The 26,520-nt window shown below is 44.5% G+C and overlaps 1 protein-coding gene across 1 annotated transcript in view; it reads right to left on the bottom strand.

The window, feature by feature from the left end:
• BICD1 (BICD cargo adaptor 1) overlaps positions 1-26,520 on the bottom strand; it is an 801,460-nt gene that overhangs the window by 182,341 nt on the left and 592,599 nt on the right. The window lies entirely within an intron of this gene.

Raw genomic sequence — 26,520 nt, 5'->3', positions numbered from 1 at the left:
AGTTGAAGGAAAAAATAGGTATCTTTATGGATTCCAAGAAGGAGTGGGGGAAGGGGAGGGCAGTGATTCTAGCATGGAATCTATAAGCCATTAATCAATGTTTTTTTTAACCCAGTTACGATCTGTTGTGGCGATAATATCTTTGCACTGCAAGTGCGTGTTCATTAGTACACTGGGCAAAAAAAAAGTATTATACGGCCACATCTACTTAGGTGTTTGTGAGAAATTGGGTTTTTGATTGAGGACGATGAAAACTCATCACAGAAGGAGCTCAGTTGGTGCAAAGGGTCCAGGACTTGGGAGGCACCACAGATGTGCATGTACACTGGAATTCGTTATTTACCATGGAATATTATTCCATGGTAAATAACGATTTGGTAAGGGCCTGTGGCACTGATTACAGTGCCACCTACATATTGATTTACAGAATCAGTAAATTTACCGATTCAGTATTTTACCGATTCTGTAAATTTACCGAATCGGTAAATATACCGATTCTGTAAATAAAATGCCCCCTACATCTCCATTTGCAAATACCGGTCGGTAACAGCTGAAATCGTCCGTTACCGACCGGTATTTGCCGACCTACATCTGGCCCACAGTCACTTAGGCTGTCTTGAGCCCAAGAGGAGATTCATTCATATAAATTAAATATAATATGTTAATGGCGGTCCAGTCAGTGTTGCCACTTGCCGGTGGGCCGGCTGTAGGACACTGGTTTGGGCTGGTTTTTGGTTCTGAGAGGGTGGGGGCTGTGCGACAGCGCGCGCAGTTTTTTTTCACATTGCCACGCCCCAGCATAAACACCGCAGCTCACCATGAGTCAAGCCGACCCGACAACGACGTTGAGGGCAGCCTGGGCAGGTATCCGTCAGCCAGCACTGCCTGGCAGCAAGCAGCACCATGCCGAATCAATTATTAAAGGCAGTGCAGCCAGTGTGTGTCCCTGTCGGCCGGCCCACCCATGAGTAACGGTAAGTTAAGTACTAACTTACTTAGTAGTAGCTAAGCCAACTAGCAATGCCAACATTATGCCATCATTGCCATGCGACAACCAATCCTGCGCTCCACAAGATTTGATTATTATAATTGATTCAGATTCACTGACTAGTAGCCGCCGTGCCCGCCGGTTGTAGGATACACTTTAACGTATGATTATCTCGATAGGGCCTGCCGGCGCCAAGACAGTTAGGGCCAGATGTAGGTAATTCCTATTTACTGACTCTTAAATACCAACTCATACCGAATCGGTATTTAAGAGTCGGAAAATAGGAAGGAGGCAGATGTAGGTAAAAAATTACCAATTCTGTTAGAGTCGGTATTTACCGAATCTGTAAATACCGATTCGGTATTTCACATGGATTCCTATGGGCCTTGAAGCCCATAGGAATCAATGTGAAATATCGAATCGGTATTTACAGATTCGGTAAATACCGAATCCTGCAAGGGTGCAGGGGGTGTCACTTTGATACCCTCTAGCACCCCAAGTACAGGCATGTGTGCCATGTGGCACACATACATGCCCTATGGCATGTCTGTGTGTCACATGGCACAGGTGTGCATGCACAGATGTGCATGCACACCTGAATTCGGTATTTTACCACCCAATAGTGGAGATGTGAGATCCGATGTGGAGAAGCGTGGCTCAGTGGTTAGAGGCGGCAGACCCGGAAGCTGAGATCGGCCGTGGACCAGGGTTCAATTCCCCGCCTTGGCGGGTCTCGGGCTCAAAAAATTCCACGGACTCGACAATTCTCGCTACGGTGCCTACTCGACTCACGAGGTCACACTCTGTGACTCTGGGCAATAGCTTGCTTAATCTCCACTACGGCCCCTCGCGGCGGGATGCCTGGCTTTCACCTTGTGGATACCCTGCCGGGGTATCTCACAGGGGAATACCAGGATGGGTTCCCTAAGCAAGCGCCTTGAGACCTTCGGGTGATACGTGCGCTATATAAGTCAAATACATTTACATTTACATAGGATTAGGTGGTAAAATACCGATTCTGAAGGGCCTGTGGCACTCTTAGGAGTGTCACCTACATATGGATTTACAGAATCGGTATATTTACCGATTCGGTAAAATACCGAAGTGGTAAATTTACCGAATCGGTAAATATACCGATTCTGTAAATTCAGACCCACCTACATCTCAAAAGCCAAATACCGGTCGGTAACGGCCGAATTCGGCCGTTACCGACCGGTATTTGGCGACCTACATCTGGCCCTTAGTAAGTTTTAAAAGCCAAGGCCCTGCCCGCCCAGTCCCTGGCTGGCTGACTTGTCTAAACATGGCGTGCAGCCACGATCTAATTAGGCTCCAGATGAGCCTTGTCATCCTGTGGCACTTGGATAATGTAAAATTGTAGCCCTTCTTCTATTTTGGAGAAAGTCGCAGTTTTTTGTTGTTAAATCTTGTCACTCTACACCAGGGCAGTGCCAGAGTGACAAAATGCCCAGTTCAGATTTTACTGAAGCAATACCCGAAGCTACAGCAGGAAGCAGTGATTCACCTGCAAAGCTCGGTGTCTGTTTTACTTTATTCCGGAACAATAACACCTCATGTGAAGTGTGAGATCACTCAGTTTGCGGTGGGGAACTGGGGATGGTATGAACGTTCACCATTATCATTCACTAGCTTGTACAGCTGGCATGCGCGCTGCACATCTGAGCTGGCGGTGCACCAGCCCCTGGTCTTGGCCCTAGATGCCCACCTTTGAAGCTGCGTCATGCCTGAGCCCACGCCAGGCAGGGGGGGTTGAGAAGTGCATCGACGCTCCGAGGTGAGGGCGGCCCCTCTATTCATTGTGTGGGGGTGCGGTCCGGGGAGACAGGGCCTGTCAGCGCCGACAAGAGAGAGCGCTTATGCTGGTTAGAAATGAGGTGTCGGTGAGATTCATGAGGGGGCCAGGGCGGAGGAAGGGAAGGGATGGAAGAGGTAAAGTGAGGGGCATCCGTCTTCTGCACCCACACTGCTAAAATATTTCACACTTGAGATTGCTTCTTCGGTGCTGGTGCGGGTAGGTTGCGTCCTTGGTACTATTTTGGTGGATGTTGTTTCCCTGTGTTGCCTTCATAGTGTTTTTATGTGTTCTTTGCTGCCTTGGTGCTGCCCTGGCTGGGTTGCTTCATTGGTGCTAACCTGTGTGGCTTGCTTCCTTAGTGCTGTCCTGGGTGGGTTGCTTCCTTGGTGCTGTCCTGGGTGGGTTGCTTCCTTGGTGCTGTCCTGGGTGGGTTGCTTCGTTGGTTCTTTACTGGGTGGTTTGCAGCCCTGGTGCTCCCCTGGGTGGGTTGCTTCCTTGGTACTCCCCTGGGTGGGTTGCTTCCTTGGTTCTACCACAGGTTGGTTGCTTCCTTGGTTCGGCCACTGGTGGGTTGCTTCCTTGGTTCTGCCCCAACGGTGTGTTGCTTTCATGGTGCTGACCTGGGTAGGTTGCTTCCTTGGTTCTACCCTGGGTGGGTTGTTGCCTTGGTTCTGCCCTGGGTGGGTTGCTTCCTTGGTTCTGCACCTGGGTGGGTTGTGGCATTGGTTCTGCCCTGGGTGGCTTGCTTCCTTGGATCTGCCCTGGGGGGAGTTGTGCCTTGGTACTGCACTGTGTAGGTTACAGTACCTAATTTGAGCCGGCGTTTTCCGGTACTCGGCACCAGCACTTAATTGCAGCAATGCTGCTTGTGACAGCCTGCCACAAGGTGGCTCGGTCTAGCTAATTTAGAGATAACCATAACAACAGTTAATTATTAATGCTCTATTCATTCAAAATTACTACTTCCTGCCGCCCAAGCCATTCTTCTAGCTTTGGGGGCATCAAATAGTCAGAATTGTCACACTTGTAAGAGTGTGATGGTTAGTAGTTTTGTTGTTACTGTCATTTGCAGCATAGCAGGACAATTTGTGGTGGAAGCTGCGGTGGCCTCTTGACGAGAGCCCCGGCACTTCATATTTTACAAATTAAGCACTGGAAAAGAGCCTAGTATCAAATTCTATGTGAGTGTCCTGAAGCTATCATTTGAAATGTAAGTGGGGCAGGGAACAGCTCTGTCCCTCTGATTCTAACAGGTTGGCTCTCTCCCAGCTGCACACAGTTCCTATTGGGCCTAATGCATATTCCTGATGAGGGAGCTAATAACAGGCCCAGGCAGCTGGAAACCACTAGAAGGCCTAACACAGTTTAGGGCATGAAAATACTGACTTTTTATAAGTGGTATTTTCAAAATTGTAATCTAAAACCCGACTTTAAATTTTAAAGAAGATTTAAAACTACAATTAATTTGAGCCCAAACAGGACATTTCTACTAGCTCCCAATCAACAGTTAGCACTTATTAAATGTATTAAAGCAGCCCAACAATATCCCTACCAGGATATGGCTAAAACACCCTAAAGCAGCTCTCACGGTGTGTACTGATTACAATCATTTAATTTTAAGAGTAATATCATATTCCCTATTAAGATATCATCAAAATTAAGAAAAAAAAAAAAATCTTGTCTAACCTCAAAATGATTGTCATAGTGTAGACAATACCAGCCTTCCTATCTGCCTTGCTAAATTAACTATCTAACGAATCCTTTGTTAGTTGGTTGAGTCCACACTCCCTGCATGGCTTTCAGAAACCAGAGTCAACCTTCAGTACTTTAGAATTATTACCCCGCTGTTCTACTTTGAGTTAAATGCAAATCACAGCCGTAAACTACGTATGGTATGTGCCTTATTCCCAAATTCCCATCACTAACTGATGCGTTTTTGTGCTGCTGTTTCATTTGCAGGGTTCATAAACAGTTCTGTGTATCGCCATATATTTTCAGATTATTTCAATGTAGAAAACATGTCGGTGCATACGTGCCTCTCCAGATGCATTCACATCATATTGATTTAAGTGCCTCACACTACATAAATGCATTACATAGATGAAGTGGTGGCTGCTGCTGCTAGCGATCATTGATGCTGTGTGCTCCGCGTGGTTCTTGGTGGCACGCTACATGTTCATATTCTAGGCTGATCCAAGGGCCATGAATAGCAGAGGGCAGCATGTGCTTGTCAGAATTGACAAATGGACTGTCCATATTCTTGTTGGACACTCAAAAACATAAAACAAACCATCGAAAAGCCCAGTACATTGTATGCCTGCAAAATACATTCCAACAACAATCTCTACAGGTAAGTAGATTACATACATTTATGGGAACCAGTCCATGTAGACACTGGTGGTCACCTAAGTAAAAAAAAAACACCCCAAATTCTTAATTTTTACAGTTATGATAGTAGTTGGTTTTAATATACCAATATATGTGAAATTATTCATCATCATTATTGTTAGTTATATAATAAAGGTTGTTTTTATTATTGTTGGGTGGTGTTAGAAAAAACGGGTAATATCTGGTGAACTTTACACTCGCACACTATATCCGTATATATGATGAACGTTCATGAAAATCTCCTCAAATAACATATGTTGACAGCAATGACTTACTTAGGGCATGGAAGGCTCTTAGTTTATGCCTCAAAAAATGCAGACTCACTCTGTTAGCTAGGAACAGATGCAAGAGTAGCTAAAGTATGACAGACGAAAAGACCATCAGCCAATTGAATTGAATTGAATTGAATTGAATTGAATTGATAGACATTTGTAGAGCGCATGGCTACCCGGAAGGGTCCAAGCGGTAAGAACTGACACAGAGGGCACAGAATACTAGAGAAACAGAGCGGTCTTCAATTGCTTGCGAAAGGCCAGATGATTGGGGGCTTTGCAAAGATGTAGAGGTAGAGCGTTCAAGAGCTTAGAGTTGTTATAGGAAAACAACCGGCTGCCGCTACTGGACCTCTTGATCCTAGGGATCTCTGCTAAATACAGGTCGTCTGAACAGATTTTCCTATTTGCTTTATAAGGGCGTATCATGTCTAAATTAATGGGTGGACCGGTCCCCTGCATTGATTTATGTGCCAGGCATAAGGCCTTGAATCTGATACGATCCTGCACTGGAAGCCAGTGGAGGGAGCGTATAGCAAGTTTTACTGATTGCCTGTTGGCGGTTCCAGTGAGAAGTCAGGCGGCGCTGTTTTGAACCGACTGGAGTTTAGCGACTACTGAAGTGGGGGCGCCCAAATGCAGCACATTCGCATAGTCCAATCTAGAGACTATGAGAGATTGGACGAGTACTTTTTTTGCTTGTGGGGGAAGGAGGGGCAGAACTTTTTAGGGGCCATTCAGAGTAGGCCATAGCAGAGTGCTGCTGTCTTACTGGCCTGCGTCCTAAAGCTCAGCTCCTGGTCCAACCATACACCCAGGCTCTTAATTTCTGACTTTCGGACCGTGGCTGGACCCATGCTAGAAGGCCACAAGGAGCTGGGGTTGAAACTAAGGTGGTTTCCCAGTATCATAATCTCGGTTTTACCACCATTGAGCTTGAGCTGGGACGCATCCATCCAGTTTGAAATATGCTCTAAACAGGAGTAGAGGGCATGGGTTTTTTGGTCTGCTTGGTTTAGCCCAGCCACCAGTTACGTGTCTTCGGTGTAGGTGATCATCTTGATACAAAAGGGGGCTACAATGGCTGCCAAAGGGGCCATATAAACATTAAAAAGGGTAGGGTTGAGTGAAGAGCCCTGTGGCACTCCACTCAGCAGGGAGGAGGGATTAGATGTAATATTCTCCTCGAATACCTGAAAGGTTCTGCCCTCCAGGAAAGAAGACAGCCATTGAAGCACCGTGCCATCTACTCCTATGCTCCTGAGACGCCGGATCAGATGCAGCGCTCAGGTCAAGGAGCAGTATGACTGCCGACCCTCCTGAGTCGAGAATCTTCCTGCTTTCCTCAACTACTGCTAGCAGCGCTGTTTCAGTATTCTGACGCGGTCAAAACCCTTTTTGGGAGGAGTGGAGCAGGTTGTGAGTTTCAAGGACTCTGGAGAGGGTCTGGTTAACGTGTTTCTCTGCTACCTTGCCTATTCCAGGCAAAAGGGATATGGGGCGGTAGTTGCCCAGATCTGTCGGGTCAAGATTGGGTTTTTTAAACAGGGATTTTACCATAGCCCCTTTCCAGTTTGTGGGAACTATCCCAGTGGCTAGTGAGGCATTGATCAGATTTGTCATGTTGGGGGCTATAATTGAGGTGACCTGTTTCAGAATGTTAAGTGGCGTCGGATCAGTAGGGAAGCCACTCTTTACTGAGGACAACAAGGTGAGAAGAGTTTCCTGTGACAGAGGAGGAAAGACTTCAAGAATGTGTTCAGGGAGACTGGAGTAGAAATCCGTCTGTGGACTTGCCATTGTCATCCTTACATGACAGAGATTCCAAGATATGCTGAACCTTAGTGGTGAAATATTCAGCTAGTTGGTTGCAAAGTTGACCAGAGGTGTCGGGAGCTATACGTGGGGCGGGGGCTTTGAGTAATTTTTTAATAATAGTAAAGGTTTCTTTTGGCGAGTTAGCAGCTGATAGAATCCTAGCCTCAAAATAGGAGGCCTGGGCTCTTCTTAATTCTGCTTTATAGGCATGGATGGCTGCCCTGTAATCCATTTTCTTGGAGGGTAGAAAGCCTTTCCTCCACTGTCTTTCCATGACCTTGCAGTGCTGCTTTAAGGTGCGAAGTTCAGCAGAAAACCAAGGGGAATTGCGAGGCCCAACATTCTTTTTTATTCTGGTCTTCGGAAGGACAGAGAGAAGTGACTCTTCTATCCAACTAATGAAATCCTCATTGGCTTTGACTGGGCACGGGTTCAGGTTTGGTATAGTCCTTTTCAGTTCCAGGGACCATTTCTCCAGGGGGAGCTTGTTCCAGGAGCGGCCAAGGGCCCAGGTAGATTGAGTAACAAGTCTGATGGCCTGTGGTGACCAGGAAAGGGGCACAAGAAAATGGTCCGACCAGGGAAGTGGGATGGGGTAAGTCCCTTTAAGGTCATCTAAACTGGAGAACACCGAGTCGTGAAGGTGTCCTTTGACATGGGTGGAATGTCCGATTTTTTGGGACAATTGGAGAGACGTAAGGTCTCTGGCCAGTTCGCCTGCATTGTTATCATTTGAGCGGTAATGTATCGGGCTGTCTGGGGTGGGCTAGCGGGCCGGAGACGATCTGCATGAGCCGAAGCCCAGAGATGAATATCCGCTGTCTCCTTCCCTCATATAGTTCAGATAAACACAGGGCTGAGCAGGTGAAGCTGTTTATTTTCAGCTGGCCTTCTGGGGATGCCATGTGAACACTGCTGCCCGTGTTGAATTTTATCCCCATGGGGCAGGGTTGCTATTTTTAGTGTGTTTAATAAATCCAGGCTCTGAAACTTGGGACTGCAAATCTCGCAGGGAAAAAATATCCACGAGCCATGGAGAAAAATAAGACGACTGGAAACAAACAACAAGCGGTCTTCACCATCTATTCATGGCAGTGACCACTAGATGGCAGTGAGTCAAAGGGAAATCCACCACATAAAAAAGCAATCAGTCTTCACTTTTTAAGCACTGCACTCATGCTTGCAGTGCGCCGCTGCTCGATCCCGCAAGGTGGATGCCACCACAAGCACGAGTGCAGTGCTTTTGAGGTGAAGACCGTTGGCTAAAGGCCCTCCTAGAGCAACACATGCGCGCTGCCTAGGCGAGACCTAAAAAGGGAGGTTTAGACCTGACACAAGGTTTACTTGTCAGGTCAAATTGGCAGTTTAAAACTGCACTAGAGTCTATAGTGGCAGACCCGAGACATGTTTAAAGAGCTACTTAATCGGGTGACACAATAAGTGCTTCAGGGCCACTAGTAACATATAGTTTACAGGCCCTTGGTACATGTTGTAGCACTTTACTAGGGACTTATACATTAATTAAATTTGGCAATTGGATTTAGGCCAATGGTACAATGTTAGACAAAGTGAGCATAAGCACTTTAGCACTGGCTAGCATTAGTAAAGTGCACAGAGTCCTAAAGCCAACAAAAACAAATTTCAGGAAAGCATAAGGAGCGAAGGTAAAACATTTGGGGGAAGACCACCGTAAGGCTGACAGGTCTAATAGTGTTGAAATGAAATTAGAAATAATGTTTGAAGACAGAAACACCATTGACATTTGCCAGTTATAGTTTAGTGAAGTAACTATAGCTTGCACCTTCATTATGCGCTGCTTATGACTGCACATATTAAATCACTCATGACATGTTAAATGGTATCATTGATACACCACTGATGGCATCTCAAATGACATAATTGATGACATTACTAATAACATCATGCAGTCACTGTGACAGATTTTATAGGATTTGCTGACTTAAAGGAATTCAACAAGCTACACCTGTCTCTAGTCTTCTATCACCAATCAACTGAAAATGGACATAACTTTGACCCCTTGCTGGAAACGCAGAATTGATGGATGTTACCCTCTTTTTACTGGCATTCACCCATCTAAGAAACAAAATGCCTCCGTGGAATTTAATGAGGTCACCCCTACTTGAAAACTTAAACAACCTTCAAAAAAGAGTTCATACCATATTCACCTTACTAGGAGCACTCTCTTAAAACTTTATATGATCCACAATTATAAGTCAAGACATTAACAGGTATGCATTTGCAACTGATATGACACCTTCAGCCAGACCTTATGGATCGACCTTCCTTAGTTTAGTAAAATGCACAATACACACTCCTGAAATGAGCACAATTACATACAACCTTAGATCCATGCTTACTACCCAGTATGAGTTAAACCACCTCTAAGAGAGTCACGTCTACATTCCACGTTGTTCAACAATTTGCGGTGACACAAAATCTACATAGAAGTGCTGGAAATAAACACCCACACCTTATACATGTCCTTTTTTACATAGAATGTGTCTATAGCAATGTATTACAACTATTTAATATGAGCATGTGCCCAGATTTCTACAGGTGGATAATATGTGGTCAACAGAAGCTTTGGCCTTTAGGTTTTTAGCAACAAGTCTTGTCTTTAAGTCACAACCTACTTTAAAACATGCCTATGCAACCACATCAGGCGGGCTCAGCCTTTACCTTGTTTAACATTGAGTGCTACTTCCACCCCAAACTTTACTGATTTAAATTTGTTTGCACCATATTACTTTTCACATGCACAACCACACTTGCCTCCTTAGCTTATGCTATTTCCACTCTATGCACTCACATGTGTACACACTATAACTCAATGCTGTATATGACAATAAGCTATTTTCTAACAACTGTCTTTTTTTAAATGATATGTTTGTTTATGTGGGAATGTGAACAGGACTATCAGTATGATATCATTTGAGAAGTCATCAGTGATGTTATCAATCAAGTCATGTAACATGTCATGAGTGATGTAATATATGAGGTCATAAGCAATGCATTACGGGGTACAAGTTGTAGTCAGTTCTTTAAACTATAACTGGCAAATTTTTGAGGATTTTCAATTTTTGAACATGAGTACTTAGCTCATTTTAGGACCTAGTTATAGTGTCACTTTATCCCTTGGTTTTCAGTGAATTTCAGTTTTTATTTTTAAATGCCACGTAAGTTCTTATTACCATTCCTGACTATAACATCACTTTAAACGTTGGTATTTTTCTGTGAATTGTATGTGTTTATTGATCATATTCAAAGTTGAGCAAACATCCAACCCTCTCAGGCAACCTGTACCGAACCCTTCCCCTGCACACGGCCTTCAGCCATGCACAGTGGTAGGTTGGCCTAAGGGCCTGGCTTTTGGCCAGGCCCAACCCCCAACCCACTTCCCCGGGTGCACTGCCTTTATTCATGTGCAGCGGTGCAGCGTGGGTTGACCCTGCACCCAACCAATTGCAGGTGCCCAACTCCCACTGCCCAAGGACTATGGCATAAACAGTGGAGGTTGGTGGCGGGGTGTGGTCAAAATGTATTTTGGTATAACAGAATCAGCACTGCTACCTGTACCAGAGTACCATAGAGGATGTCTGCTGGTACTGTGGTACCCACAACAATTTTTATTTTTATTTTGACATAAGTGGGTCAGGGTGTGCCCTCCGGTGTCTTTAAGCGGCCTTTGATATTTTATTTCTGAACACGAGATCGGTTCACCAAGTCCTGTAATGGCTTCCACAATATATTCTCTATGTTGTTGCAAGCCAATCAGGATCTACCCATCTACTTTGAATAGGCTAATCAGAGCAAATCTATCCCCCCTTCCTTCTGAATTTGTACAAGTATTAGCACCTTTCAAGCCCACACCACTTTAAACACTAATGTCTCAAAAACAGCTAAATAGATTTACACCAAATAACAAAATGCACACTTTCTAATTAAAGTTCTAACTTTTTGCCAAATTTTGTGGACATGCGTACAGCAATTTCTTTCTGGATAGGAAGGAAGACTTTCCTATGGGAAAGTACATGGGAAATTGCAATTTTGGAGACTCACACAATGTTCTCGGCCCCTGTTTTATGGATCTGTATAAAACTTGACATGAAGGAGCCAAAGTGAATTGATTTTTTTTTAAAGTTTCGTGCAGATTCATCAAATTGCAGGAAAGTTATTAAAGAAAGAAATAATGATTTAGCTTTGGAATGTCTGACATAACTATAATTATATAGTGGCAGTCACTACTGTGTATTATACATAAAGAGGTGCAGTTGAGTGGGAATAGAACTCAATCACCCTCTGCTTGCACATTGTTGAAGGAAATTGCACTCATGTTGCATTATCCATTGGTGGACAAAAGCCGGAGCAAGTGCCAGCATAGCATCTACTCCTGAGCCAGAGCAGGTGCTAGCTGACCTAGGGCCATATGTAGGAAGCCTAATTGTGTTTGCAAATGCTGAAATTCGCAGAATTCAGCATTTGCGATCGCAATTAGGGCAGTGTGCTATGTAGCACCCAAAAACACATATGCAAAATAAGGAATCGCAAAATTAGCGATTCCTTATTTTGCTATTGCATTTAAGGAATTGCAAATTGCGATTCCTAAATGCAATGTAGGAAGCACCCAAGTCGTGCAAATTTTGGCTTAAGGAATCGCAGAATACCCCCAACTTCAGGTTGGTGATATTTTGTGATTTCTTTGAAAAATTCACTTTTTGGCTTTTTTCAAAGTGCCATGTGGGTCACATACATGCCCTTAGGGCATGTATGTGGGCCACATATGCACACATGTTAATTTCAGGGGTACAAAAGGGTGTCCTATTGACACCCTTACAACCCTGAAATTGCATTCTCAATTTGCGATTCTCTAATTGAGAATCACAAATTGAGAATGTCCTCCCATTCATTCCTATGGGCCTTCTAGCCCATAGGAATGAATGAGAAGGTATTCCTTATTTGCGAATCACAAGTTGTGATTCGCAAATAAGGAATAAGTGGGATTCACAAAAAATGTTGCTAATCCTACCTACATTGCGTTTTGCGATTCTCTAATTGCGAATCCCTAAAAATCGCTATTTGAGAATCGCAAAACACAAATTACCTACATATGGCCCCTACTCCTTTATGACCTGCAGCATTATGCAGGTCACAAAAGAGCAGCCCAGCTACTACCCATACCTGCACCCCTGTGAACAATGAGAAACAGGGTTCAGAAACTGGTGCCAGCTGACTGACTACTCTGGGTGAAGCATATTAGAGGTAGGGGGTGGAGGTGAACACAGACCACCTATAGAGGCAAGGCAACACACAGGTGCTGAGGTGGGGCGAGGTACACAGAGTGGTAAAAGAGAGCTAGGGGTACAAATGGGGAGGCAGGTGGCTCACAGGGGCTGCAAGGGGCAGGGTTCACAAGCAGAGATGAAGCAAGGTGGCAGCCAGAGGGGCTGGACAAGTGTGGTCCACAGTGGCTCCAAGGTAGGCAGCAGAACATTCAGAGGTGCTTCAGGGTGGTGGATGGACACACAGAGGCACCTAAGGAAAAGGCAGAAAGGCACACGGGGGCTTCACGAGTGATGGGTCTTCTCCTCCCCATATGTGTGTCTACAACAAGCAGGCTGAGTGGTACATACATATTGCAGAATGAAGGGGGCAGAGAAGAATAGCAAGTGGCAGGGGCACTGAGAGGTGGGTTGCAGGAGTGAAAAAGTGTGAAATACAAATGAGTACAAGAGGCAGTAGGGGCCACATAAAGGGCTTTCATTTGCACAGCAGCTCACAGGAGGTGCTTGGGGCAAGAGTCTGCAGGTGGGCATAGGAACACATCGGGGTTTACTGGGAGTTAGGGAAAACAGAGATGGGTTGCAAAGGGGCAGTGAGGCACAGAGAGGACCTGAAGGGACTGGGTAGCACACAGAACAGCATGGAGCAGGGGTGCACAGGGACTACAGAATACTGAAGGCACAAACGTGGGAGGTCAGGGGCACACAAAGATGCTCTGGGGCAAATAGAGGAGCTATTTGGTGTAGGGAGTACACTGAAGGGCTGAAGGGTTGATGCAGGGACATACAGACGGGGTATAGGTAGTCAAAGGTCAGAAGGCTAGGTACACATACACTATCATACTCCAATACAACCGTCATCGCCACACGTACGATCATACATCTACACAAACCATACACCATCACATCCACCATCAAAAGTCTACAAAGCCAACATTATTTGCAAAAACACCCACCATTATAAGTCAACACAAGCTACATCATATGTCCACACCCTAAAAATCATGATACACAACTTACATTATGAAATGCAGCCATCCAAGCACCAAGACAACACTGTTTAATATGGGGGATTCAAACCTAGCAAAGGTGAAGAGTTTTAACTATCAAGTAATACTTTTCAATTACAATCTAAGCTGGACTTCTCTTTTAATGCTCAGACTTCAGACTTTATGCAGGAATACTGAGGCTATATTTAGATTTGCTCATAAGTTGAGAAATAAACTAATCACAGACATGTTGTGCCTGAACAAGAGTAAGTGCAACAGTGTAACAGTGGGAGCTTACGGCGGAGGCCTTTGGGGATAAAACAACGTGGGCATACTCCAATGAGCAGACCATCACTTTATGCATAGACTTCTGCCAGCCCCTGGTGGTACGGCTGCCCTAATTTGTCATGAGGAACTTGGAATGCCATATCTGGAAGATCTGATTGGGCTAGATTACTTTGGATCAGAGTCTGGGGTACACCCAAAGCTGGCTTATCCAGAACATGCATCTCCGACTGCCTGTCATTTGATGGGGCTGATCAAATCCCTTGGCTCTTATACCTGAAGTACTTGTTTTATAGCTTGGTACTCTGGGACCTATATAAAAATTCTCTTTCAATCAGGCCAGATTCTAAATCTTGATTCAAAGAACGAATCATGGAGCACTGCATGAACACGCGCCTAAACTGGCCCAGGGAAAAGAAGCAATTGTAAATTATGTCCAAGAATCAACAACATTTGGTATGTAGCTGTACATACAGTGGATAACAAACCCTTGTTATCGCCCCTGGCTCATACAAGTTAGGCTACGCCCATTGCACTTTAAACTTGCTTCCCTATGCCTGGGGTTTAGAAGCAGGACTTACCATCCTGCGGGTGTGACAACATCTCAAGGCACTAGCTACCTTACCTTGTTTTACACTCTGCTCTCAAGGCCGCAAAACTCTTTCTTAACTCCGTTATTGCACGAGTCAAAACTGAGACACTACAAGAATAGGCTCTTATTCCTGCAGTCGTTAGGGTCCCAAGAAATATGTTATGCGATGTTAAATTTTATCATCATCAAATTAAATAACTTTCTTTTTGATCACAGAGATCTTACAAAGTGTGTGATACAGTGCAAGCTAAGACAATATAAAAGTAAAAAAGCAATTTACAAGTAAATAGCATAAAACTTATTAAAACAGTGTAAGGATAAAGCTCATTGTTCAAAAGTGGACAAAAATTTCATGAATACGATTTAAAAGAGATACAAGACAATTCATATAATACTTTTAAAACGTTTGATCCATAGTGCGTACAAAAATCTGGCCAAACCAAAGACTACCACCCTGCGGGTGTCAGTGGCTACAATTCTCATTACCTCAGGGTAATGGCCAGGTCCGATTAGTTTACACAGCGGAACAATCCACTTGACCCTCAAGCTTTTATAATGAGGGCAAAAGAATAACAAGTGGACTATTTATTCAGAACTAGCCTTGCATGCTGGACACTGATCATCAGAGGGAGCCTTGCTACACCACTTTTTATAAAACAGTTTAGTGAGATTTTGATATCGAAATTGTAAAAATAATTTACGTGCCATGGGTGGAACAATTTCATCGATGGTTTCCTCTCAAAATGGAACAATTTTAAAGCTCATAAAATCCTGGGTCAGTGTACCCACCGGTTTAGCCATCTCCTTCTCCATTATGGTTTCCCAGTATATCTTTTTAACCCTACTCTTTGGTCTAAGGGACAGTCCTTCAGGAGTGAACCAGTACTCCCCCATCCAAATTCTCCTAAGACGATTTTTCAGGGAGCTAAACCATGGAATGGAATTTACCTGAGGTCGTTTCAGGAGATCACTTGTCACCTCTCGGTAAGGGGCGAGCTCTTTAACAGACCTCAAATGATGCCAGAACATTAGCAGGTTGTAGTCCAACTTATGAGCCAGTTGCTTTTGGCACAAATCCAAAAACATAGGAGCCAAGGGGGTGCTATTGCGAAGATTTAAAAGTGATCTTAAAAAGAGGTTTTCTATCGGAGTGAGAGAATTTGTGTTCCCAATACCCCACAGTTCAGCCCCATAAACCACCCCCTCCCCCATCCAATGCTTTGCTGTTATAGATTTCCGGTGCTGAGGTCACTTTCCTGGACACTGTGTGTTGCTGAATTTTACCTATATGGGCAGTCAATTGGACTTTTTCAATATGGGGAGCTCAATTTAGGTTAGATGTTAAACGGATGCCCAGTTAGTCAAAGGCAAATATTTGCTCTAGGTGGCTACTTCCTGTGTACATAGTTCTTTTAGGTGATTTAGCTCATACGCAATTTATACATTTGCTTTAGCACCCTGTGTTTATCAAATGAAATTTTGCTTTTTAGTTGTTTTGTGCTATATTGTTCTCTGTCTGTGTACCTGAGTTTCTAAAAGTGTACTCGGTCATGTATGCGCTGATGAACAAGTTACTTACCTTCGGTAACGCTTTTTCTGGTGGATACAGTATCTGCCTGTGGATTCCTCACCTTGTGAATATCCCCTGCGCCAGCAACATTCAGAAACTTTTGTAGCTCTCCACGCCGACGAGGACGTAGATGACGTCACAAAGGCACGACCCCGCTCGCGACCTCACTGACGTCACTGGATCCATAATAGAGCCTCGTCAGCGTGATGATGTCAGTTCCGAACTTTTTTTCGTGCGCCCGAGGCACACGAACGGACTGACATAAATAGGTACAGTATACACAGTACACAGTATTCAAACCAACACACATAGTGTGAAATCAATGCAAAAAGCAAGAACAATTAAACATTTCCATTGAAAGAAATAATCATAAAATAAAAAGATTGCAGGTATAGAAGAGTGGACAACGGGGAGGCGGGTGGGTCAGTGAGGAATCCACAAGCAGATACTGTATCCACCAGAAAAAGTGTTACTGAAGGTAAGTAACTTTTTCTTCTGATGGATACATCTGCCAGCAGATTCCTCACCTTGTGAATAGAATCCCACAGCAGTCCCCACTCCCGGAGGAGGGTGTCCACTCCTCTACACCAAGAAATCCTGAAGGACAGAACGCGCAAAATGGCCATCCCTCCTCACCTCGGAATCTAAGCAGTAATGCTTCGCGAACGTGTGGAGGGAGGACCAAGTTGCCGCTCTACAAATGTCCTCGACGGGAACACCTCTAGACAAGGCAGATGTAGAAGACTTTGCCCTGGTAGAATGAGCTCTTAAACCTTCTGGAGGTTCCTTACCGGCGAAAGAGTAACAAATTTTGATGCACAAGACAATCCATCTGGAAAGTGTGCGCTTGTGCACCACTCTGCCTTTTCTGCAGCCAGCATAACCCACGAAGAGCTGGTCATCTACACGATACTCTTTAGTTCTGTCAAGGTAGAAGTTCATCGCCCTCTTTGGGTCCAAGCGGTGAAGCCGCTCCTCCTCCTTGGAAGGGTGAGGGGAGGATAGAAGGTAGGAATGGTAATGGACTGCCCCAGATGGAAGGGAGTTACCACCTTAGGCAGAAAAGCAGCCCTGGTCCTGAGAACCATTCTTTCAGCATGAATGGTCAAGAATGGGGGTTTCGAACTCAGAGCTTAAAGCTCACTTACCCTCCTTGCTGTGGTAATAGCAACTAGGAAGACCGTTTTAAAAGACAACAGTCTCAAGGGACACTTGTGCAAGGGCTCAAAGGGAGACCCCATCAAGTAGGTTAAGACAAGATTTAAGTCCCATTGAGGCACAATAAATGGAGTGGGCGGAAATTTGTTGGTAAGGCCCTTAATAAAACGTAACACAATAGGTGATTTAAACAAAGACGGCTGATCCGGCAAACAAAGGAATGCCGACAAAGCCGACAAATAGCCCTTCACAGTAGCCACTGCAAAGCCCTGCTGTGCTAAAGAAAGAGCAAACTGAAGGATGTTGGATGAACGGGCCCTTAAGGGGTCAATAGACTTCTCTCCACACCATGAAACAAATTTGGACCACCTATAAGAATAAATTGACTTGGTGGAATGCCGCCTGGCCGAAAGAATAACATCCACCACGTCAGGCGGGAGAGAAAAAGAATTCAGGTTGCCCTGTTCAATCTCCAGGCATGAAGGTGTGAGCTCTGGAGGTGGGGGTGTAGAACCTACCCCTGCTACTGCGCGAGGAGGTCTGCCCTGAGAGGGAGACGGAGCAGAGGGCACGAGGAGAGGTGGAGAAGATCCGTGTACCACACCCTTCTTGGCCAATCCGAGGGGATCAATATGACTTGGGCCCGGTCTTGCCAAATCTTCCTCAGAACCTGAGGAATCAAGGAAATGGGAGGAAACGCGTAAAGGAGTTGCGAGTCCCAACTCAACTGAAACGCATCACCCAACGCTCCCTGCATCGGATACTGGAGACTGCAGAATGACAGGCAGTGAGCATTCTCGTGAGTGGCAAACAGGTCCACCCGAGGAGTTCCCCGCATCCGGAAGACGTGACGAACCACCTCCGTATGAAGCCTCCACTCGTGGTGGGTTGAGAACTGCCGACTGAGACTGTCCGCACATATGTTCAGAATCCCGGCCAGATGATTTACCATCAGACAAATCTGATTGTCCTGAACCCAGGACCAGAGATGCAGAGCCTCTCTGCAGAGACAATGCGACCCCACTCCTCCCCGCTGGTTGACATACCACATTGCGGTAGTGTTGTCTGTCAGGACTTAAACCAACTGCCCGCGAAGGGAAGGGAGGAATGCCTTGAGCGCCAAATGTATCACCCGCAATTCTAGAAGGTTGATATGTAGCAACCTTTCTTCTGGAGACCAAAGACCCTTGATCTCCAGATCACCCAGATGAGCACCCCACCCTAAGGTGGATGACCCGTTATCCCTGTGGCAACCGATGGAGGCAGATGGAAGGGCTTTCCTTGAGATAGATTGCCTTCCACGCTCCACCAAGACAGATCCACTGAAGCTTCTCTGGAGATCCTCACAGACTCCCTGAGATCTCCCTTGTGCTGATACCACTGCCTGCAAAGGCACCACTGGAGCGCCCTCATGTGCCAGCGTGCATGGTTGACCAACAGAATGCAGGAAGTAAACAAACCGAGCAGGCGTAGGACCTTCAGGACTGGAACGACCGCTCCATTGTAAAATAAAGGAATCATTTCCTGAATGTCGAAAATCCTTTGAGATGGAGGGAATGCTCAGCAGACAGTAGTGTTCAGTACCGCCCCTATAAACAGGTTGCGCTGAGAAGGCACCAGGTGAGACTTAGGCACGTTTATCGAAAAACCCAATTTGTACAACAGCTGGGTTGTCACTTGCAGATGATGACAAACCTTCTCTGACGACTCTGCTTTGGTCAGTCAGTCATCCAGATAGGGGAAAACTGGAATCCCCTATCTTTTGAGATGAGCTGCCACCACTGCCATCACCTTGGTGAAGACTCGAGGTGCAGTAGTAAGTCCAAAAGGGAGGACCGCAAACTGATAATGTTGCGACCCCACTGTGAAACGGAGATACTTCCTGTGCAACTTCAGGATCGGGATATGAAAATACGCGTCCTGCAAGTCGATCGACACCATCCAGTCCTCTTGCTGCAGCGCTTAAAGAACCTCCGCTAGGGTGAGCATCTTGAACTTTTCTTGCTTCAGAAAAAAATTCAAGATCCTGAGATCCAGGATTGGACATAACCTGCCATCCTTCTTGGGTATCAGGAAATACCGGGAGTAGCATCCGTGACCCCTTTCCTGCTCTGAAACCACCTCTATCGCACCTTTTTTCAAAAAAGTTAGGACTTCCTCCTGCAGGAGAAGAAGATAGTCCTCCGAGCAAAACCCTTGGCAAGGAGGGTAATTTGGAGGGAATTCCTGAAAGGGAAGGGCATACCCATTCTCCACAAGATTGAGAACACAAAGGTCTGTAGTGACCGATTCCCAATCTTGCAGAAAATGAGTAAGCTGACCCCCGACAGGACCAGCATGATCCAGAATGGTGGATCTAGGGCTGCTTTGCTGTGGTAAGAGGGGGAGAGATAGAGGAGGAGGGGGGCTGATGACCTCGTGGGCGACCTCTGTTCCTGCCCCTATAGAACTTATGTAGGGTGTTCTGCTGCTGCTGATGAGGCTGTTTGTAGGTCCGAAAGGACGACCTTCCAAAGCCCCTGAACTTCCTATAAGAAGAACCTCTAGACTGTGACTGCAGACCCAGGGACTTAGCTATAGCCTTGCTCTCTTTAAATCTCTCCAAAGCTGCATCTGCCTTCTTCATAAAGAATCCTGAACCATCAAAGGGGAGGTCCAAAAGAGTTGCTTGGACATCTTGAGAAAATTCAGAAGATTTAAGCCAGGCACTCCTCCTAGATGCAACAGAAGATCCCATTATCCTAGCTACGGAGTCCGCTGTATCAAGGCCACTCTGGATCACCTGTCTTGCAGCCGCCTGCGTGTCAGACAACACCTCATCAAAGTTCTTTCTGTCCTCCTCTGATAACTTTGGAGCCAGCTGCTTAGCAGAATCCATTAAGGCATGAATGTACCTGCCCAAGAGGCAAGTAGCATTGGTGGACTGGAAGCAGATGAAAATACCTTCTTTGCAGACTGATCCAGTTGACTTCTTTGAGCAAGCTGCTTGAATAACCAAACTCTCAGGTGCCGGATGAGAGGATAAAAACTCCGGATCTCCTGGAGCCGTCCTATATCTTCTGGCAACTGACCTCGAAACTGCAGGAGCCGAAAAGGGTTGTTGCCTTACTTCCATAATTGACTCAGTGATGGCTTCATTAAATGGAAGTAAAGGTTCAACCACTGCAGAAGGAGAATGAAGCACTTCTGTCAGAATATTAGATTTAAATACTGTAGTCAGGAGTTGCAAATCCATAAGATCAGCCGCCTTACGAATAACAGTGTGGTAAGGAACCACATCTTTGGAGGGAACCTCTGAAGCAGGAGAGAGTTGCCATTCTGGTGAATGTTCCAAACCACTTGCCTCTCTTAGGTCTTCAAAAAAGTCCTCTGACTCATGAAGTTCTCCTTCTTCCATCTCATTCTCCCTATAATGCTGCTCCTCCAGCAATCTTTGGGCCTCCCGTCTGGATCTTATCTTCGGGGCCAATGGAGTCGTACATGGATCCAACGGAGTCGGAACCGGCATCGAACCCGGATCCAGGGGAACATTCGAAGCCGACCGAGGTCGAGCTCACGGCGCCGGAGATGGCGGAATCGACGTCGGCGTAGGTGCTGGCGTCGAAGTTCTCGGCGCCGGGAAATGCCAAGATGGAGCCGTAGGCATAAATGGCATGAAGGGAGCTGGAGCATATGCTTGAATGCCATGGGAGCCATGGGACCCGAAGGTGTACCAGAGGGGTGCATTGCCGTACATCGCATTAAGATAATGTGTCGGGTCTTGTCTTAGACCAGGAAAAGGAGGGTACTCCACTGGAATGCTCTCAGGCATGGTCATCACCTGACTCTGGCCTGCCGGCGCCAACGGTGGATCCACCAGAGTCGATGGCCTTTCAGGTACTGGTATCTCTTCTACCGGAACCGGAGAATGCTCCGGAGATGGAGAAGGATTCGGCGCCGTTGACTACGCCGGTGAAGCTATAGGAGAAGATACTATAACCGGGAAAGGAGAAGGAGAGACAAAGTCCTTCCGAAGTCGATGAGCTTTCGAAGCCGATGACTGAGCTTCCTCTTTATTCGAACGGCGTCGAGAACCATGCCTCTTCTTTTTCTTAGGCTTCTTAGATTTAGAAGCATGACCCAACATCGACTTCGAGCCCGATCTCGACCTGGTCTTCGATCTCCTTCGACCTCTCTTTTCTTTACGCATCTTCACCATAAACAGCTTGGCTTCCCTTTCTTTCAGAGCCTTCGGGTTCATTTTCCTGCAGGAAGAACATTCCTCGACGTCATGGTCCGATGAAAGACACCATACGCAATCGTCGTGAGGATCTGTTATGGACATGTGTCCTCCGCACTCCCTGCAAGGCTTGAAACCTGATTTTCTCGACGACATCCTCGAAAGAAGTAAGAGATAGAACAAGATACAATCTGGAAATTACAAAGTAACAAACTAAGGAGAGTCCCAAAAACCGTTGGCGTCGACGGGGCGGAAAAAAGGGAACTGACGTCATCACCAGATGACAAGGCTCTATTATGGATCCAGTATATATAACATATATATATAACAATATAACACAGACAAATGTGTGTTTTAGATACCACCTATGTTAGGGCAGTGATATTATCTTGGGAAGTGGTGGGGCATAATACTTGCCCTGATTTGTAATGAGCGAGTGACGCGGGTGAGTCTGGCCTCTTTTAGAGGTCTCAAGGAACTTACCCCCCTGAGAACATTTAGAAAAAATTGGTTCATATACCACATTTTAAAGCACAGGTTTCACATGAGATTGTCATTGGTAGCTTTGATTCGCCATGGATGACCCTTATACCAAAAAGTACATACTATATGCCCATGCCCGGATTTTGCCATTAATGCCCTCTATATACCATGGGTGTACCTTATGTCGAAAACTAACTCCAGTATGTGATTGTCAGCATTTTATTTTATCATAGTTTCCCCCTCCCAAACACCATAGTTGACATCCCTTATGACATGAATGACTTCCAATGTGCCAACACCAGCCCTTTTCTGCAGGTGGTTCATATTGTAAGAATTATCTCTAGTATTCCAGTACCTGTATTTTACCATGGATGTCTATTATGCCAAGTGTGCCTACTATGCCAATGTCAGTATTTTGTTGCAGGAGCATGTAATGCTAGGAATTGCCTCCAATATGACAATGCCAGTATTCTGCCATGGTAGCCTCCATTACTCAAGAACGACCATCAGTATGTCAGGGCCAATGGCAGACTTGCACACATAACACCACATTCCTACTCAGGCTCACTTACATTCACTCACTCACACTCATTCTCACTCACTCACATTCATTTACACTCACTACACTCATTCATTCTCGTTCACTCTCTTGCACTCACTCATACTTTCACTCACTCATTTTTTCTCTCACTCACTCACTCATACTTTCTTGCTCCCTTACATTCAGTCATTCTCTCACTCCGGCATTCTGATTCACTCTGACTCAATCTCCCTTTTTCAATCACACTCATTGACAGTTGACTCACTTATACTTTCTTACTCACCCTCACTTGTATTAACTCTCTTCAATCTTACTGACTTAGACTCATATTTACTCAGTTACACTCACTCTTTGTCGCACGCCTTCACTCACATTCTTCAATCTCTCACACTGAACCTTACTCATTATTTCCCATTCATCTTCTTTCACTCAATTGCAGTCAAATGTACTCTCACTCACCTTTGACTCCCTCATACTCACTGATATTTAATCTCACTCATTATTTGTCACTAGTTGCCATTGATTCTCACCCACTCTCATTCATTCTCACACACACACTAACACACATACACACTATCTCAGTCACAAACTCTCCCCCACAAGAATGCGCTAGTGAATAACATAGTATTATTCACTATTAATGTAATTAAAAAATTGTGCAGAATACAAAGAGAATGGATCCCCAAAGACAGTACAACTGAGCTACCCCTGGGACCTTAGAACTCATTTTGCCACCTCTGAGGCCAGGGGTCGCATAAGCAGAGCCAGAGGTAACTGCTGCCACCCTGGGGACCCCTAAATGACATCCATAATCATGACCTTCATTATGTGGCAACACATCAATCTTCATATATCCACCAAGCAACCTCATATGTCAACACACACATCATCATACGCCAACACACTCACTTCATATTTGTGTCCCCATACCATTATATAGAAACAGTAATCAGTCTCTGGCCTGTCTTGTCCTTCATTGGATTTAGGGGTCATTTTGTCAGCTGGATACGAGCCCTATACGAAAGACCTACAGCGAGTATCAGCTATGCTGGGCTGACCTCTTCTATCTTTGCCATTTCCTGGGGCACTCGGCAGGCGTGTCCGTTATCACCCCTGCTGTTTGCTCTATCAATGGAACCTTTTCTTTCTGCTCTCCAGCTTCAGTCTTGAATTGTACCGATTAGATCTGGCCCTCACTCTTTGAAAATCACCGCTTATTCGGATGACATCGCTATCTACTCTACGGATGTTGTAGAGGCACTAGACGGTATCACAACAGAGGCCAGCAGATTTGGAGCTGTTTCAGGATATAAATTAAACATTAATAAAACACAAATAGTAGTTAATTATAAACCACCGGCTACTATTACCGGAATTTGTAGGGTCGCCAATTATTTAGGGGTCAAAATCTCATCTAAAATTAGTGATGTCATCACAATAAATTATGACGCCTTATTAAAATCAACAGCTCTTTAAATATCATTAGAATCAACCTGATTAAAATGAAAGTGCTTCCTAAATTTCTTTATTTATTTTGTTCTATACCTTTAGCGCTCAATAATTCCTTCTTTAAGAAACTTGATGGGTTATTTAGCAGTTTCATCTGGGGATACAGGAAGGTGCGCAGATCCTTGTCGTTACTCAAGGGTTCTTTAGATACAGGGGGACTTAATTTCCCGGACTTTAAATTATACTACTGGGCCACCTTTATAGGCCGCTTACGTTCTTTGCTGAATTCTGATACTCAACTCTTTTCCATAATATTATGTTAAACTCAGATTCTAGAATGTTTTTGTTAAGATTAAATGACCCGAATTATTACAAAAGGGTCAAATTTAAGACCGCTAGAGACTCCGCCAAGATTTGGTTTAATATTATGACTTTTTGTAACACCTCATTTTTTTATCCCAAATTGCGGCTCTGGGGAAACCCGGGTCTTCCCGGGATTTTTAATGATGGTTGGGTAAATACATGGTCCGTTCATGGAATCACAACATTGGGGGATCTCTATGGCTCTCAAGGCTTCTTAGACTTTGTGGCACTTAAAAAGTTATTTAAACTGACTGATTCAATGAGGTTTAAGTACATCCAAATTCATGATTTTTTGATACGTAAGATGAAAATTTTAGAAAGGTTAGATTCTGATATTTGGGACTGTTTCTACTCATTGAGGACGAAATCTTTAATAAGTGAAGGATATAAGTGCCTTATTAGTTACAAGACAGGTGATTGTTCCAAATTAGCCAAGAAATGGAGCTCGAAGATTGGACTCAATATAACATCTAAGCAGATTGCTTACTCTCTTTCCAATTTGAATAACCTCGTTCAATCCTCGAGCTTAAGGTCACAGCAATTTAAAAACACCTGTTTGCTATATTATACACCCGAAGTAATCTCTAAGTGGTCGACAAACGCCTCATTTAGTAACCGCACCAAGTGCCCTAAATGTGATCTAGCCGGTGCCGACCTAGAACATATGCTGTTTTCTTGCCCTGTGTTAAAGGAGTTTTGGTCTGCCTTGGACAAGGTCATGAAATTGAAACTGGGTAAGCCACCCCTTCTGTCGGCTTTAACAGTCCTACTAGATATACATTCTGTCACTCTCCCCCAGCAGGCTTTAGTCACAATATTATTATCGTGTGCCAAATTAACCATTGCTCGTGCCTGGATCTCCTCGCTACCCCCTCATATCATGGAGTGGTGGTCATTGGTTAACGAAATATATTCTATAGAGGCTGCTCTCACCAAGCTTAGAGGTGTCCGGTCCTTAACGAAATTTGAAAAAATCTGGGCAAATTTCATTTAAATGTAATGTATTTGTAATTTTTCCTCTGTTTCTTTTCTTATTGGATAAATCCCCCGTACTGTCTGAATTCAATTCAATCTCATTATACAACCGTATCAGCTGATTATATTACTGTGTTACTTTAGTATTGCTGCCCCTGCTTTCCTGGGTTCTTCTTGTTGATATTCCTTTTTTTCCTTTTTTCTTTTTTCTTTTTTTGATATGCTGAAGTGATTATTTATTTATTTATTCTGCCACACTGTTGTTAAGTTTATTAATCCTTCCTGAGCTGTCTTGTTTCTCTCCATTGTCGTGTTGTCAATAAAATTTTTTTTTTTTTTTTTTAAAAACAGTAATCAGTTAGACTTATACTCAAACACACAGCCACTTTAAAATAAATCCCATCAACATACTGTCATACAACCTCCATCAAATCTACATACTCACCACAACCAATACCAATACCAATACACACACACCAAATGTCAGTGCAACTAACAGTATATACCCACACACCCTCTATCATACAACCACCCAGTCACGTTCAAATGCCCACACCACCAACATCTATACATATACCAGACTTCAAATGCCCACAAAGCTACCAACATACTGCCCCACAGCTACTATCACATACCAACACACCTCCATCATATATCCAACCACACGCCACCGTAGCACTGTAGACACATGCTTAAAACATCATACACTCACATCCACTCATGATATGATAATATACCATCATCTATTCCTGACTAGCATTTATAATTTCTCCGCAATGTCACATTTAATTTTAAGCTTTTGAAGGTAAGAACAATTATAGCAATAGAGGTTGCCATAGTAAAGTGGGTTGTGATGTAAGGTGAACTTATTTTTCTTTTCTGAAATTTCTTTTAAAAACAAATAAAAGAAATTCTCTAAAAACTAAAGTGGAATGGGAGCTATGATTAACAAATATGTTTATAGTCGTTTGACAAAAAAATAAACAGAAATTCCCAAGTTAAGGTGCTACTTTCGCCACATGTCCCATCCCCTCCACGCTAACTCAAACTTAACTTCCAACCCTGCTTGATTATGCTTGTGATGAGATGTGTGTCCTTTAAAGAGCATATGATGAAATGATAATGTTTTGTGACACTTAAGCATTAAATGGTGGATGTTTGGGTGCATAATGATTTCATCATGAACTGGATGTTCTGAAGGTCTGTCAATTTTCCTTCTTCATAGTACGCGTGAAAAGTGTCATATTTCTCTGTAAGAGGCTCCAAGTTAATAGTAAAAAGCCATAAAGGGAATATTGAGAACTTAAGAGAAGA

The sequence above is a fragment of the Lissotriton helveticus genome, chromosome 1_1 (assembly GCF_964261635.1).
Source record: "Lissotriton helveticus chromosome 1_1, aLisHel1.1, whole genome shotgun sequence".
Taxonomy (NCBI): domain Eukaryota; kingdom Metazoa; phylum Chordata; class Amphibia; order Caudata; family Salamandridae; genus Lissotriton; species Lissotriton helveticus.
Note: the sequence above shows the minus strand (reverse complement) of the source record. Positions and strands in the feature narration are given on the sequence as shown.